This window comes from Lepidochelys kempii, chromosome 2 (assembly GCF_965140265.1).
Source record: "Lepidochelys kempii isolate rLepKem1 chromosome 2, rLepKem1.hap2, whole genome shotgun sequence".
Taxonomy (NCBI): domain Eukaryota; kingdom Metazoa; phylum Chordata; order Testudines; family Cheloniidae; genus Lepidochelys; species Lepidochelys kempii.
This window is the reverse complement of record NC_133257.1, coordinates 86,200,553-86,217,716: the sequence shown is the minus strand read 5'-3', so window position 1 is coordinate 86,217,716 and position 17,164 is coordinate 86,200,553. Positions and strand designations below refer to the sequence as shown.

The window sequence follows — 17,164 nt, the reverse complement described above, 5'->3', positions numbered from 1 at the left end:
AATACATTCACTGCTTTCCCTTCATCCACAGAACCAGTAATCTCATCATAAAAGGCGATTAGATTAGTCAGGCATGACCTTCCCTTGGTGAATCCATGCTGACTGTTCCTGATCACTTTCCTCTCATGTAAGTGCTTCAGGATTGATTCCTTGAGGACCTGCTCCATGATTTTTCTGGGGACTGAGGTGAGGCTGACTGGTCTGTAGTTCCCAGGATCCTCCTCCTTCCCTTCTTTAAAGATTGGCACTACATTAGCCTTTTTCCAGTCATCCGGGACTTCCCCCGTTCGCCACGAGTTTTCAAAGATAATGGCCAATGGCTCTGCAATCACAGCCGCCAATTCCTTTAGCACTCTCGGATGCAACGCGTCCGGCCCCATGGACTTGTGCACGTCCAGCTTTTCTAAATAGTCCCTAACCACCTCTTTCTCCACAGAGGGCTGGCCATCTATTTCCGATGTTGTGATGCCCAGCGCAGCAGTCTGGGAGCTGACCTTGTTCGCGAAGACAGAGGCAAAAAAAGCATTGAGTACATTAGCTTTTTCCACATCCTCTGTCACTAGGTTGCCTCCCTCATTCATTAAGGGGCCCACACTTTCCTTGGCTTTCTTCTTGTTGTTTATGGGACAAAATATGGGACAAGTTGCCTGTTTTTAAGAAAAAGTCAGGACACCTGCAGGAGGGCTTAAATACTGGACTGTCCCTTTAAAAATGGAACGTCTGGTCACCCTAATCAGAAATGACCAGGACTTACAAGTGGTCAGTGAAATGTCTATATGTAGTATTGTTACCCCTTTAGACACAAACAGTTAGCCAACATTTGGGCTCTTGTTTCCATTAGGAGGAGAAATTGGTGGAGTCAGGTATTTTTTTGATGCAGTTCTATAATTACAAAGAATGTACATAAAGTCCTGTTTCCCTGAACACCGGAGGAATAAAACAGTAGGAAGCAGTTTCTTTGCTCAGTATTTCAACCCTCCTTTTCCACCCAACATTATATCCCAAAAGCGCTCTCAGCTTTCTCAGTGGGTCATGTTATAAGTGCTTTATCTAGGCTGGCTGTCTTGTTTCTCACACACACATGCAGCTCCACCAAAAGCAATACCTAGCTTTCTTCATTTGTATTGAGGCCTTAGTGAAACGCCACCCTTCTGCATTTGTATTCAAGCCCCAGTGAAACACCACCATCCATATTGCTCAGTTCTGTTGCATTAATTTTGATGAAAGAAATGGGTCCAGAGAATCAAGCCTGTTAATCTGATCCTGTCAATGTACCAACATTAACAATTTAAAACAAGGCTAGGGGTTCCAAATATAGGGACCTCAGCTGGCTTAGTACCATTCAGAATCCTTTTAAATCTTTTATTAGAAATACAGAAAAGAAGGAAAAACAATTAAAGCATTTGAAATGTACCGAATCAAGGCTTCCATTTTAACATCCTGTGGCCCCTTTTGTTTAGCTCTAAAGGTTGTAGAAAGGAAAAAAACCCCTCAATCTAGCTGTTGTTGCTGCTGTTGTCAAAGTACAGTCCTCTTTTCCTAGAAGACAAAACAAGATATATGCACACACTAGAGGGGAGAGAAATGGATGGCAAAGGTAGAAAGCGAAGCTTATGTCTTTGGTGCTGACTCTCTCTCTTCCAACCTCATTGTTAAAGAAACAAAGGCACAAACACAGGGTCTTATCAGCCATTCTGAGACCTCCAAACTCATCCCAGTGTTGAGCTATTTAGGTCATTGCTTTAGCTACCTCTTTGGTCACCGGATTAAAGCAGTGTTGCAAAAGTTGCTCTTTTGGCTGACTAAGCCAGACTCTTATGAAACAGAAGGTAAAAGGAGAGAGACAGGAAAGAGAAGAAGAAATAAGGTGGGGAAGGAAGGGGACACATGGGGGTGAGGGAGTGGGGGCTGAAAGCAAGAGCCAAGTCTTAAATACACAGTGGTGTTTGGGGTTTAGATATAGCCAGTGGAGATGGTGATGTTATCTGGATCCCTCTCTGGCCTGGTCTGGTCATGATATTTCTTATGATGACACAGGCCTGACGGCGTAACAATTGATCCTAGGGTGGCAGTGGTGATGGAGAAGCTTACTCCTGCTAAGCTAGACCTCTCCTCATTTGCTGTGGTTTTCGGACAGCCTGATTTTCCTTCTAAAGACATTTTGTTTAAGGATTCCCAAAAGGAGTGATAAGCAGAATAGCTTATCCCCTCATTATTTTGTTCACCAGTTAGGCCTAATGTCCAACACACCATTTTTTGCGCATTAATTTCCAGTCCTGTGCATCTCTTGTTTATCAAACATGATCTTAACACTCTCTTATATCTGTAGGTGTTTCTGCTTGGATTAATTCTCCCTTGTTCATCTTTTCCCATCAATGTCAATTATTATAGGTCACTGACATTTTTTTTAACTGTTTCAGCTCTCATAGATGAGTTCATAATTAAGGTAAATTTGTAGTCCCAACTATTACAACAGCTCCTAGCTGACCTTGCATGTTTAGGGAACAGGCTCCTTATTTCTGCTGTGTTACTACAAAAGGAGCTTGGGTAGCTGTTACCCCCACCAGGTTTCACCCAATCCCCAGTATAACAGTATTTTATCAGTTAGATTCACACTATGCATTTGTTTGCTGCTGACCTGTAGCCTGGTCCTGCTCTTATTGAAGTCAATGTCAGAAGTCTGCTTGGCTTGAATGGTGCTGGATCAGGAATGTTGGGCACTTGTGGATCCAAGACGTTGCTGAAGAGGGTTGTCCTAGGTACTCCTCATAAATCTGTTGTCAAAAGTGGTATGAGTCTCACCTACATTAACTAATCTTCCAGTTTGCTTTCCAAAACCTCATGTTCACACCAAGAAACTAGGCTTCTTACTCTAGATGTTCAAAGGGCTTTGAATTTATACGTGGCCGGAACTTAAGTCATTTAGGACTTCTCCAAAACTTTTTGTAGCCTTTGGAAATCAGTGCAAAGGAAATGCCATTTCCATGTAGTGATTCCCAAAGGGGATTAGACGATGTATGAAAGTTTTTGGAGCTCAGACTAGGACTAGAGTGGCCTCAGTGGCATGCCTTCCTAAAGCTTCCATCACAGAACCGTGCAGGGTTGCACCTGCATTTCTGTTCACAAATTTAGGGCTTGTCTACTCTTAAAATGCTACAGCTGCACCCCAGGAGGGCTTCAGTGTAGACACTACCTATGCTGGTGGGAGGGGTTCTCCTGTTGGTATAGGTAATTGTCCCCGATAGGCAGTAGCCAGGTTGACAGAAGGATTCTTCTGTCAACCTACAGCTGTCTATATGGGAATTTAGGTGGTCTTAACAATGCCATTCAGGGGGTGTGGATTTTTTGCATCCCTGAGCTACATTAAACTGACCTAATTTTCTAGTGTAGATCCAGAATAGAGTGCTCTCACTTAGCGTCTAGATCTGACACTCACTTTGGGAAGACAGTTCTACAATCTTTCTTAACTAGTACGCCTCACCTCACATTTCTTGTAGGTTGTACTGCTCACTAGATTTCCAAAAGGAAGAAAGGTTCCTTACCAGTAACAATAGTTTGACTGTTGCATCTGTGTAGTCACAATACCTGACTATCTTCCTCTCTGTCCTGGAATTCTGCTCTCTTAGGCCTCTGGATGGGGATGGGTGAGGACCTCTTAAAGCCTTGTTTCCAAACATTCAGTGTAGAGAATGGTGTGTCTGCTGCCCCAATGGGCACTGAACTGGTGTGTTTCCTGGCCAGTAGCGAGAACAGTCAAAACTTTTCCATCTGTCATTTATTTATTTTTCTGTTTAATTTCTATTTCTGTGGTAGAAAAGGAGGATTTTAAAATCTGCGTCTTCATATACTTTTAATTACTCCTTGTACTTGATTAAAACCCTTTGGAATCTTTGCTTCAATGAAACTGAAAACGAATCTAGACAGCTTGAAGGCAAAAATACGGGCCCAGATCATCATCTGATGTAAACTGGCAGAGCTTCATGCATGTAGCCCATAGTACAGTGTTTTCCTTAATTAAGTTAGCACAAAAATCTGAGATTCATAATTGTGGATAACAGTAGAGCAAGGCACTACAGTAAATGTGGTACCACAAATGATATGTGCAATCTTTTGAATATTCATCAGGGAACTTTGGTACATATATGAAAACAAGTAGTGTATATTCCTTCCTTTTTTTCTTACTGGCTGAAAAATAGGGTTACGTGTCGTATCTCACAACGTATGGCAAATGTTAATCACAGCAGAACAGACAGGTAATATTTCATTTGGCTTTACCTCAATCAAAAAGCATTAATTTCTTTTCATTGCACCGCTTGCTCTGGAAGAACTGAACTGTGTATAGCTGATTTCAATTCTTACCGACAGAAGTACAAAAGAAACACATGAATAAAACATTATTATAAATATGCTAACATCAAAGCTACCTTCTTAGAATATTATTTTACATTTGGCTGTGTAAAATAAGGCTATTTTCTTTGTTTTAAAAGCTGAGCATTATTTAAAGTACTACAGTTCATTTCAAAACTTGCTGTGTTCTCATATGAGGTACCAAAGTCTGGATTACAGTTGAGAGAGCTTGTTTCCTTTTAACATTAAAAAATATACAGTAATACAGACTAAAATGGACAATGATTTGTTCATGAATTCAGATGTACATTAGGTTGCATGTCTCTTTTTGTGAAAATAAGGGATTGTGTGACTCCCCAAACCTGCAGAATAGCCCCAGCGTACAGGTGCACGTACCCTGGGCGAGTGTTTGAATCAGGATGAATGAGAGGCAGCATGGTCTAGTGCAGGGGTTCTCAACCTTTTTCTTTCTGAGGTTCCCCCCCCCACAACATGCTATAAAAACTCCAGGCCCCAGTGGGGTGAGGGGTGGAGGAGGGTGAACTCGGGGCTCTTGGCTCTGGTGACTGAGACCCAGAAAAGCATAGAGGACTTGCTGTTTGATGGTAGTCTCCAAAACTGATGAAAAGTTACCGTATTTCAAAGACTCCCAGGCCACCTTACACTCACTGGGGATTTATACCCAGGCTGTAGAGACAGAATTTTGGGAACCATCAGCAGCAACAGTCCTGTCCTTAGTGATATTTCTGTCAGCCCTCCTACACTCTGAGACAGCAAGGGGCATAAATCACAGAGGAGGAAACCATCTCGGTCTGCTTTTAGTGTGATGGCCTGTCCTCTTCCTTCTGTGGCTAGACAGTCTGACTGGTGGTTCGAAAGCAGCCCTCAGTTGTTGATGTCCTATCTACACTCCAGCGATTTGTGGGCAAGCTGTCTTGCTTCTACAGTGCTTGGGAGACAACAGCTATGGACAGATGGGTCCTAAGCTCTGTGGGATCAGGTTACATCATTCAGTTCCTATCCATTCCTCCCTTCCCATCCTGTCCCTCTTCAGGGACCCCCCTCAGCAGGTACAAACCTTATGTACTCCTGGAGCTATAGAGGAGATTCCTCATCTTTGCAGAAAGGGGTTTTACTCCTGGTGCTTCCTTATCCCCAAATCTAAGGGAGGAGTGAGACCCATCCTTGATCTCTGTGCTCTCAACAAGCACATCAAGTACGTGAGATTCTGCATGGTCACCTTGGTTACTGTTCTTCCTGCTCTGAATCATAACTGGTTTGCAGCTTTCAATCTCAAGGGTGCTTATTTTCACATGGCAATCTTCGCAGGCCCCCACCTACCAGTACATGGTTCTCTCCTTCAGCTTGTCACCAGTCCCACGTCTTTACCAAATGCATGATGATGGTGGCAGCGTTTCTCAGAAGGAGGGGAATTCATATCTTTCCATTTCTCAGCAAGCGGGTGTGACAGGTTACCCTCCCTCCCCACTCTGGGGTGCCACCTGATATACTGGGGTCCCACTGAGCCCACCTGTTCCACCAGCCTCGGCCCCCTCCTTGTCCTCCTGAGCCAAGCCCTCAAGCCTCCTCCAGCACACACACACACACACAGGTAGGGACACACCCAGCTGCAGAAAGACATAGACACTGAGATCAGCTCTGTATGGGAAGACAGCTCGGGGATTGTCCAGCACTCAAGCGCACACCCCCTCTGGAGTGTAAACCCAAAATTGTATTGTCTTGTCTTGCGCTGCACAGAAAGATGTATAGCCTAAGCTCATGAAATTTGCTCCCTCCCTCAATGTGGAGGAAGATATGCACAGCTTTTTGGTCCCCCCCACACCCCCTAGTTATGAATTGCACAAACTGTGTTTTAGAAAACAAAACAAGTTTATTGACTACAAAGGTTAGATTTTAAGTGATTATAAAGGCTAGCAAACCGATCAAAGTAGATTACTGAGCAAATAGAGCAAACATGCAAGCTAAGCTTAATACACTAGAAACTGGCTACAAGTAGTAATTTCTCACCCTAAATGTTGTTTTAAGCAGGTTGCAGAGATTCTTGAAGACAAACTCTTTTGCCTGTAGCTTAGAATTCCAGATATTCCCTTTGCAGGCCAGACACCTTTTAGCTTGGGTCAAGCTCTTCCCCTGTTCAGTCTTAGGTGTTTTTTAACAGTCATTTTGGGCGGGGATTCAGTGATGAATCATCTCTGATTAACTCACTTCCCATCTTTAAATAGGATTTACATATGGTGGGAATTCTTTGTTTCCCAGTTTGACCCTCACACCCTCCTCGTGGAAAAATACCAGCAGTCCAAGATGGTGTCCAGTACCAGGTGACATGATCACATGATCCTACAGTGTCAAAGCAGCATCCCAGGAAGCTTCTCAAGAGGGATAGCTCAGTGGTTTGAGCATTGGCCTGCAATACAGGGTTGTGAGTTCAATCCTTGAGGGGGCCATTTAGGGATCTGGGGCAAAAATTGGGGATTGGTTCTGCTTTGAGCAGGGGGTTGGACTAGATGACCTGCTGAGGTCCCTTCCAACCCTGATCTTCTATGACAGAAGACCTATTGTTCTCCCTAATGGTTTATTGACTAACCCACCAGACTGATTGCATTTTGTCTGGTGGGCGTTCCCCAAGTGTGAACGCTTTTGCAATTGATACATAGTCAATATTCCTAACTTCAGATACAGAAATTATACATGCATACAAATAGGTTAATCATGTTCAGTAAATCATAACCTTTCCAATGATATCTCACATGACCTATCATGCGTAAAACATATCTTAGTTAAGCCATATTCATATAACAATATCTCAATGAAGAATACGGGCATAGTGTCACAGTGGGTACAGAGAAACTCATGTAGGGTTCTCTGTCATGTCAGGTTCACACTAGACCTTTTTGATTGACTGAGTCTGATCTTAAACAATATCTTCGTCAGAATCTGTAGTTGAATCCTTTGACCATGATCCAGGTATGCTTGAGCTGACTGGGCCATGCAACATGTGAAGTTGTGCCTTTGCCCTCTTCAGTGGTGGCTGAAGTTAATCTATCACCTGACTTGACAACTACTGGACACCCTTGTTCATGTGCTCCCAGAAATTCTGCACACTATGTGTGTCAGGGTGTTCCCTTTGCCTGCCCTCCACTGACCAAACTAGTAGTTACTAATGCCTCCACAATAGGTTGGGAGCACATATGAGATTGTTAAAAATTCAGGGTTTTTGGTCAGAAGAGGAAGCTTCCTGTCATATAAGCCTGCTGGAACTTCAAGCAATATACAGTGCTTATCTGGCATTTCAGGATCACATTGGGGGAGGGACAGTGATTCATATTCTCATGGACAATACCACTGAAATATATTACATGAACAAGCTGCTTTGTCAGGAAGCAAGGAAGTTCTGGAACCTCTGCGTTGAGGAAGATATTCTACCAACAGCGGCTCATGTGCCAAGCTCTGAGAACCAACTGGCCGATCACCTCAGCAGTCTTTTTCAATCAACTATGAGAGGTTCCAAAAGAATTGGGTGCCAAGGTCCATTGTCTGGCAGTGGGGCATCCCTGATTCATTTGAGACAAAGAACAACAGTAAATATTGCAATTCTGCTCTCGAGCAGGACTCTGCCCAGGGTCTCTTACCGACACCTTCTATTTGAATTGGGGAGGGAACCTGAAGTTTCCTCCCTGCCCCCATTCCTGTGATCACTGTGCCATTGTGGGACCTTAGTATAGTCCTAGCAGTGCTGATTGGTCTGCCATTTGAGCCAATAGCAACGTTTTCATGGGCTCTCCTCTGACTGCTGTTCTTGTGGCTATAGCATCTGCAAGAATTAGCAAGTTTCAGGCCTTAATGGTAGATCCTCTGTACACTTGCATCTTCAGGGATAAGGTGGCTTTAAGACCATATCCAAATTTTTTTCCAAAGTGGTATCTGTTTCACTTTAATCAGATTATTTACTTATCTATATTTTTTCCCGAACCATATCCGATTGTGGAGGAACAGCGCCTACACAATGTAGATGTCATGGGATTTTATTTAGAAAGGACTAAGCTGTTTTGTTCATCACCTCAATTCTTTATCTCACATGCTGACCAGATGAAGAAACAACCAATCTACATTTCATAGAATCATAGAATCATAGAATATCAGGGTTGGAAGGGACCCCAGAAGGTCATCTAGTCCAACCCCCTGCTCAAAGCAGGACCAATTCCCAGTTAAATCATCCCAGCCAGGGCTTTGTCAAGCCTGACCTTAAAAACCTCTAAGGAAGGAGATTCTACCACCTCCCTAGGTAACTCATTCCAGTGTTTCACCACCCTCTTAGTGAAAAAGTTTTTCCTAATATCCAATCTAAACTTCCCCCACTGCAACTTGAGACCATTACTCCTCGTTCTGTCATCTGCTACCATTGAGAACAGTCTAGAGCCATCCTCTTTGGAACCCCCTTTCAGGTAGTTGAAAGCAGCTATCAAATCCCCCCTCATTCTTCTCTTCTGCAGGCTAAACAATCCCAGCTCCCTCAGCCTCTCCTCATAAGTCATGTGTTCCAGTCCCCTAATCATTTTTGTTGCCCTTCGCTGGACTCTCTCCAATTTATCCACATCCTTCTTGAAGTGTGGGGCCCAAAACTGGACACAGTACTCCAGATGAGGCCTCACCAATGTCGAATAGAGGGGAACGATCACGTCCCTCGATCTGCTCGCTATGCCCCTACTTATACATCCCAAAATGCCATTGGCCTTCTTGGCAACAAGGGCACACTGCTGACTCATATCCAGCTTCTCGTCCACTGTCACCCCTAGGTCCTTTTCCGCAGAACTGCTGCCTAGCCATTCGGTCCCTAGTCTGTAGCTGTGCATTGGGTTCTTCCGTCCTAAGTGCAGGACCCTGCACTTATCCTTATTGAACCTCATCAGATTCCTTTTGGCCCAATCTTCCAATTGGTCTAGGTCCTTCTGTATCCTATCCCTCCCCTCCAGCGTATCTACCACTCCTCCCAGTTTAGTGTCATCCGCAAATTTGCTGAGAGTGCAATCCACACCATCCTCCAGATCATTTATGAAGATATTGAATAAAACCGGCCCCAGGACCGACCCTTGGGGCACTCCACTTGATACCGGCTGCCAACTAGACATGGAGCCATTGATCACTACCCGTTGAGCCCGACAATCTAGCCAGCTTTCTACCCACCTTATAGTGCATTCATCCAGCCCATACTTCCTTAACTTGCTAACAAGAATACTATGGGAGACCGTGTCAAAAGCTTTGCTAAAGTCAAGAAACAATACATCCACTGCTTTCCCTTCATCCACAGAACCAGTAATCTCATCATAAAAGGCGATTAGATTAGTCAGGCATGACCTTCCCTTGGTGAATCCATGCTGGCTGTTCCTGATCACTTTCCTCTCATGCAAGTGCTTCAGGATTGATTCTTTGAGGACCTGCTCCATGATTTTTCCAGGGACTGAGGTGAGGCTGACTGGCCTGTAGTTCCCAGGATCTTCCTTCTTCCCTTTTTTAAAGATTGGCACTACATTAGCCTTTTTCCAGTCATCCGGGACTTCCCCGGTTTGCCACGAGTTTTCAAAGATAATGGCCAGTGGCTCTGCAATCACAGCCGCCAATTCCTTCAGCACTCTCGGATGCAACGCGTCCGGCCCCATGGACTTGTGCACGTCCAGCTTTTCTAAATAGTCCCTAACCACCTCTATCTCCACAGAGGGCTGGCCATCTCTTCTGCATTTTGTGATGCCCAGCGCAGCAGTCTGGGAGCTGACCTTGTTAGTGAAAACAGAGGCAAAAAAAGCATTGAGTACATTAGCTTTTTCCACATCCTCTGTCACTAGGTTGCCTCCCTCATTCAGTAAGGGGCCAACACATTCCTTGGCTTTCTTCTTGTTGCCAACATACCTGAAGAAACCCTTCTTGTTACTCTTGACATCTCTGGCTAGCTGCAGCTCCAGGTGCGATTTGGCCCTCCTGATAACATTCCTACATGCCCGAGCAATATTTTTATACTCTTCCCTGGTCATATGTCCAACCTTCCACTTCTTGTAAGCTTCTTTTTTATGTTTAAGATCCGCTAGGATTTCACCATTAAGCCAAGCTGGTCGCCTGCCATATTTACTATTCTTTCGACTCATCGGGATGGTTTGTCCCTGTAACCTCAACAGGGATTCCTTGAAATACAGCCAGCTCTCCTGGACTCCTTTCCCCTTCAAGTTAGTCCCCCAGGGGATCCTGGCCATCCGTTCCCTGAGGGAGTCAAAGTCTGCTTTCCTGAAGTCCAGGGTCCGTATTTCCAAGTGGATAACTGCCTGCATTATCATGGCTTATGAAGTAGCTCAGTTGATGCCTCCACAGTCATTTCAGGCTCATTCAGCAAATGATCTGGTGACAATGGCATAAATTTCTTAGTTTCAATTCTGAACTCACTGTTTATTTAGACTCTGAGTCAACCTCCTGCTGGAACAGCCATTGAGTCACCTGAGTGGAGTACATGTCTGCAACCACTCAAAGAATAGATGGTTAGTTACCTGTGTTGTAACTGTTGTTCTTCAAGATGTGGCTGCAGACATGTAGTCCAAATCCCACCCATCTCTCTTCTGCATCAGTCTCTAGTTGGGGATTTTGGTGTGAAGGAACTGAGGGGGATTGGGATGATGCTGCCCTTATATTGCCAAGGAAAGGGCTATGAGGGGATGGAAGCAAGCGCCCCTCCGTGGGTACTGCTAGGCAAAATTCTCCAACTTTGGTGCACTGGGCATGCACAGACACGAGGGGAATACATGCCTGCACCCACATTTTGAAGAACAATAGTTACAATATAGGTAAGTAACAGTCTACCAGTATTTTTCAAGCCAGTTTCACTTCAAAACCAGTTCAGGACATGGCAGTTTTTCACAGTATTCCTCTGTGTTACTCTGCTTTTTCCTGTGTAAACCCTTAGATATCTCCTGCTACCATTTAGCCATTAATTTGGAAGGCCATATGAATACTGATATCAAAGCAAAATGCATCAACTAGTAATGAATATTTAACAAAACGTTAGTGTACCCAGGATGAAATGTTAAGTTCCAAGTTACTACTGACCTCTATTTTAAAATGTCTTAATTTTCAAAATTATAGCTACATTTGTAAATGTTGGGTTATTTTTAAAAAGGGTTGTAACATTGCTTAATCATAGGAATCTGCTATCTAATACATTTATACTTTTGATGGGTTGGAGTGGGAAAGCTTGCACAGCTGCTACCCATGCTGTACCTGTTGTCTGGATAAACAGAGAAATTCATTATCTAGTGCTGTCAATATAACACTGTTAAACACTAAAATTCAGAAGGGAAAAAATGGCCATTAGATTTACATCAAAATTGCATACATTTATTTACTAGCTGTTCTAACTTACACGGGTCAGGTTTATTGCTACATATAGCTGTAGAATTTTCACTTGGGGCATGATTCTCATTTGCATTGAGGCCCATTTATATTGCTCTGGTAGTAAAGGGGCCTTGATGTGGTTGTAAATGAGTTACACCAACTCCGAGCAGTGTAAAGGGGCCTTGAGCATTTGTTTTATGAAATGGTCATACTACAAATGGACACCACCTTTTTGATAAACTTTCTTTTGTTTTGTTGCTGTCATACTACTCTTGTACTACTCCTCTCCTAGCACACACATCCCATTACAATTTTGGTATATTCTTGTGCTGTTATGCTGGTCAAAATGGTAAGAGTCGGTTTAATGTTGTGTAGCTGTAAAACATTACCCAATACTACCTGAGATTGCTTAAGAACTTTTGGTGGCTTTTCTATTGCGCAACTTTTACATGAAGAGAAATACTGCTAGTAACAATGAAGCGCTAAAGCTGTTGACATTTACTGTCATTTCAGCTACGAATTGCATGGAAAGCGTTCCACATAGATAAAAAGTTCCCTTGTTGCTAGTTCTGTATTTTTATAAACTTCTTTGAAAATGTGTTTGGTAATTAGTTATTCTAATCACAGTAAAATGTCAGGCATATGCCTCCTTTCTGACATTATATTGTGGTTAAAGTTTGGTACAATATTAGGATTTTGGAAACATGTTAGTATCTGTATATCTCTTCCATTCGGTTGGTTGGACTCTCAACTTTGCACCATGCCACAGTGACATTTTCTATGTACACATACACCAGCAAATGACTACCTCACATCTTGCTCAGTAAATACGTCTAAATGTGAGTAATACATATTTTAATATACAGTGAGATATCTGAGGGGAAAGAAATGTCTGAAATACAAGGAATGTTGTAGAGTTTACATATCTTTGTATGAAAAGGACCACTTAAGAGTTCAGCCGATCTCCAGGCCCCTGTGGATTGCACACCCTTACCTTTACCTTACCTTTACAATGTCTCTATCCCCCATTATCTCAGGGAGAGGAGGGGTTTCTTCCCGCTTCATGAAAGGGTGGTTGGTAGGAGAGCATGGGGTCACCACTTATTTTCCCATTCTAGAGAATGTCCATAATCTGAAACAATCCAAGTGAATCTTTAAGGACAAGCTAGTCCCTCCTCTGGAACCAGGGATAGCTGCTGCTTGCAGACCCATGCTTTCCTGCAGCAAAGGGCCCCTGCTATATTCTTATTCAGGAGCTTTCGGGATAGCTCCCTCTTTCTATCCTATGTGCTATTTTCCCTTCTTACTGAGCTCATAGGCGCCGACTTCTGCTGGCGCTGGTGGGTGCTCGACCCGCCTCTGCCCCCAGCCCTTCTCCGACTCTACCCCTGCCCCACCCCCTCCGGCTCCGCCCCCATTCAAATCCCTTCCCCAAAGTCCCCACCCCAACTCCGCCACCTCCCTGCCCCTATTCCAACTTCTTTTCTGCCTCCTCTCCTGAGCGCGCCACATTCGTGCTCCTCCCCTCTCCCTCCCGGAGCTTGTTACACCACGGAACAGCTGTTTTGAGGCGGCAAGTGCTGGGAGGAGAAGCAGGGATGTGGCGCGCTCAGGGGAGGAGTGGAGGCGGGGTGGGGTGGGGAGGGCAGCTTGGCTGCCGTGGGTGCAGAGCACCCACCAATTTTTCCCCATGGGTGCTCCAGCCCCGGAGCACCCACAGAGTCGGCACCTATGACGGAGCTGTCTGGGTCTCTTTTAAACTCCTCCTACAGCTAGAACAGGCTTTACACATGCTGTCAAGCAGCGCCAATTGTGCCCAAAACTGCCTCATAATCCCTTCTGTACTTGTGTGTGTGTGTGTGTGTGTGTGGGGGGGGGGGGGGAATTGTATAACCCCATCACAAAGACCAAAAGGGATTATAAGAGAAAATGAAGTGAAAGATGCAGACAGCTGTGTACTTGTCCTCTTTGAGTCATAAGAGATTCATATAAGGAATGCCTTATTCAGAACACAATATCAACAAGGTAGGGTACTCATACCTGTATTTCACAGATATTTAAATGTCTTCCTCACCTCCCCACCCCCCTAAATTATAACATTCATCAATAGCAGTGCAGTAGCACTGCATAGCCCAAAAGGAAAAACAACAATGATGCCAACAGTGCTATAAAGTACATAAAGAAAGAGACACAAATAAAATAGACTTTTGCCACTAGAGCTGGTTGAAGTTTTTTCCATTTGGAAAATGCTTCCTCGAGAAGGACAGGCAGGGAAAAAGTGAAGAGGTGTTGCCTTATATATTGAAAATGTGTACACTTGGACTAAGGTTGAGATGGAAATAGGAGACAGACTTGTTGAAAGTCTCTGGGTAAGGATAAAGGGCTATAAAACAAGGGTGATGTCATGGTAGGGGCCTACTACCTAATTAGGAAGAAGAGGTGGATGAGACTTCTTTAAAACAACTAACAAAATCATCCAAAGCACAGGACTTGGTGGTGGTGGGGGACTTCAACTTTTCAGACATCTGTTGGAAAATAACACAGCTGGGCACAGATTATCCAAAAAGTTCTTGTAATGTATTGGAGACAGTTTTTTATTTCAGAAAGTGGAGAAAGCTACTAGGGGAAAGGCTGTTCTAGGTTTGATTTTGACAAATAGGAAGGAACTGGTTGAGAATTTGAAAGTGGAAGGCAGCTTATGTGAAAGTGATCATGAAATGATAGTTTGTGATTCTAAGGAATGGTATGAGAGAGAACAGCAAAATAAAGACCATGGATTTCAAGAAGGCAGACTTTAGCAAACTCAGGGAGTTGGTAGGTAAGATCCCATGGAAGCAAGTCTAAGGGAAAAACAATTGAAAACAGTTGGCAGTTTTTTTCAAAGAGATATTATTAAGGGCACAAGAGCAAACTATCCCACTGTGTAGGAAAGATAGGAAGTATGGCAAGAGACCACCTTGGCTTAACCAGGAGATTTTCAATGATCTAAAAATCAGAAGAGAGTCCTATAAAAAATGGAAACTAGGTCAGATCACTAGAGGTGATCCTGGCAATTACAGACCGGTAAGTCTAACATCAGTACCAGGCAAATTAGTTGAAACAATAGGAAAGAATAAAATTGTCAGACACATAGAAGAACATAAATTGTTACGCAAAAGTCAACATGGCTTCTGTAAAGGGAGATTATGTTTTACTAATCTATTACAGTTCTTTGAGAGGGTCGAGAAACTTGTGGACAAGGGGGATCCATTGGACACAGAGTACTTAGATTTCCAGAAAGCCTTTGACAAGGTCCCTCACCAAAGGCTCGTGCGTAAATTAAGTTGTCATGAGAGAACAGGGAATATCCTTTCATGGATTGAGAACTAGTTAAAAGGCAGGGAACAAAGGGTAGGAAAAATGGTAAATTTTCATAATGGAGAGGGGTAACTAGTGGTGTTCCCCAAGGGTCAGTCCGAGGACCAATCCTATTCAACTTATTCATACGTGATCTGGAGAAAGGGGTGAGGTGGCAAAGTTTGCAGATGATACTAAACTGCTCAAGATAGTTAAGACCAAAGCAGACTGTGAAGAACTTCAAAAAGATCTCACAAAACTAAGTGATTGGGCAACAAAATGGCAAATGAAATGTAATGTGGATAAATGTGAAGTAATGCACATTGGAAAAAAAATATGATGGGGGCTAAATTAGCTACAACTAATCAGGAGAAAGATCTTGGAGTCATCATGGATAGTTCTTTGAAGAAGTCCGTGCAGTGGCAGTCAAAAAAGCAAATGGGGTGTTAGGAATCATTAAAAAAGGGATAGAGAATAAGATGGAGAGTATCTTATTGCCCATATATAAATCCATGGTATGCCCACATCTTGAATACTGCAAACAGATGTGGTACCCTCATCTCAGAAAAGGGCAACTAAAATGATTAGGGGTTTGGAACTGGTCCCATATGAGGAGAGATTAAAGAGGCTAGGACTTTTCAGCTTGGAAAAGAGGAGATTAAGGGGGGATATGATAGAGGTATATAAAATCATGAGTGGTGTGGAGAAAGTGAATAAGGAAAAGTTATTTACTTGTTCCCATAATATAAGAACTAGGGGCCACCAAATGAAATTAATGGGTAGCAGGTTTAAAACAAATAAAAGGAAGTTCTTCTTCACTCAGCGCACAGTCAACCTGTGGAACTCCTTGCCTGAGGATGTTGTGAAGGCTAGGACTAGAACAGGGTTTAAAAGAGAACTGGATAAATTCATGGAGGTTAAGTCCATTAATGGCTATTAGCCAGGATGGGTAAGGAAGGGTGTCCCTAGCCTCTGTTTGTCAGAGGGTTGAGATGGATGGCAGGAGAGAGATCACTTGATCATTACCTGATAGGTGCCCCAGAGGGCGTGAACCTGGAATTGGCCACTGTCAGTAGACAGGATACTGGGCTGGATGGACCTTTGGTCTGACCCAGTATGGCCATTCTTATGTTCTAAATTACAAAGGATGAATATAAAAAAAATAACAAAAGTATGTAGGGAGAAAATTCGAATGGCCAAGGCAGAAAACGAGATCAAAGTAGCTAGGCACATAAAAGGTAACAAGAAAACATTCTACAAACACATTAGAAGCAAATGGAAGACAAGGACAGAGTAGGCCCATTACTCAATGTGGGGTGGGGGCGGGAAATAACAGAAAATTTGGAAATGGCAGAGGTGCTGAATGACTTCTTTGTTTCAGTTTTCACCAAGAAGGTTGTTGGTGATTGGACGTCTAACAGAGTGAATGCCAGTGAAAATGAGGTTGGATCAGAGGCAAAAATAGAAAAGACCAAGTTAAAAATTACTTAGCAAGTTAGATGTCTTCAAGTCACCAGGGCCTGATGAAATACATTCTAGAATACTCAAGGAGCTGACTCAGGAGATATCTAAGTCATTAGCGATTATCTTTGAAAAGTCATGGAAGACTGGAGACATTCCAGAAGACTGGAAAAGGTCAAATATAGTGCCCATCTATAAAAAGCGAAATAGGGACACCCCGGAAAATTACAGACCAGTCAGCTTAACTTCTGTACCCAGAAAGATAATGGAGCAAATAATTAAGCAATCAGTTTGCAAACATCTAGAAGATAATAAGGTGATAAGTAACAGTCAGCATGGATTTGTCAAGAACAATTTGTGTCAAACCAATCTGATAGCTTTCTTTGACAGGGTAATAGGCCTTGTGGATGGGGGGAAGCGGTAGATGTGGTATATCTTGACTTTAGTAAAGCTTTTGATACTGTCTCACATGAACTTCCCATAAACAAACTAGAAAAATACAACCTAGATGAAGCTACTATAAGGTGGGTGAAAAACTGGTTGGAAAACCATTCACAGAGAGTAGTTATCAGTGGTTCACAGTCATGCTGGAAGGGCATAACGAGTGGGATCCTGTAGGGATCAGTTATGG

The 17,164-nt window shown here is 43.3% G+C and overlaps 1 protein-coding gene across 8 annotated transcripts in view; it reads left to right on the top strand.

The window, feature by feature from the left end:
• DLGAP1 (DLG associated protein 1) overlaps nucleotides 1-17,164 on the top strand; it is a 639,595-nt gene that overhangs the window by 61,715 nt on the left and 560,716 nt on the right. The gene's annotated exons all lie outside the window — the stretch shown is intronic.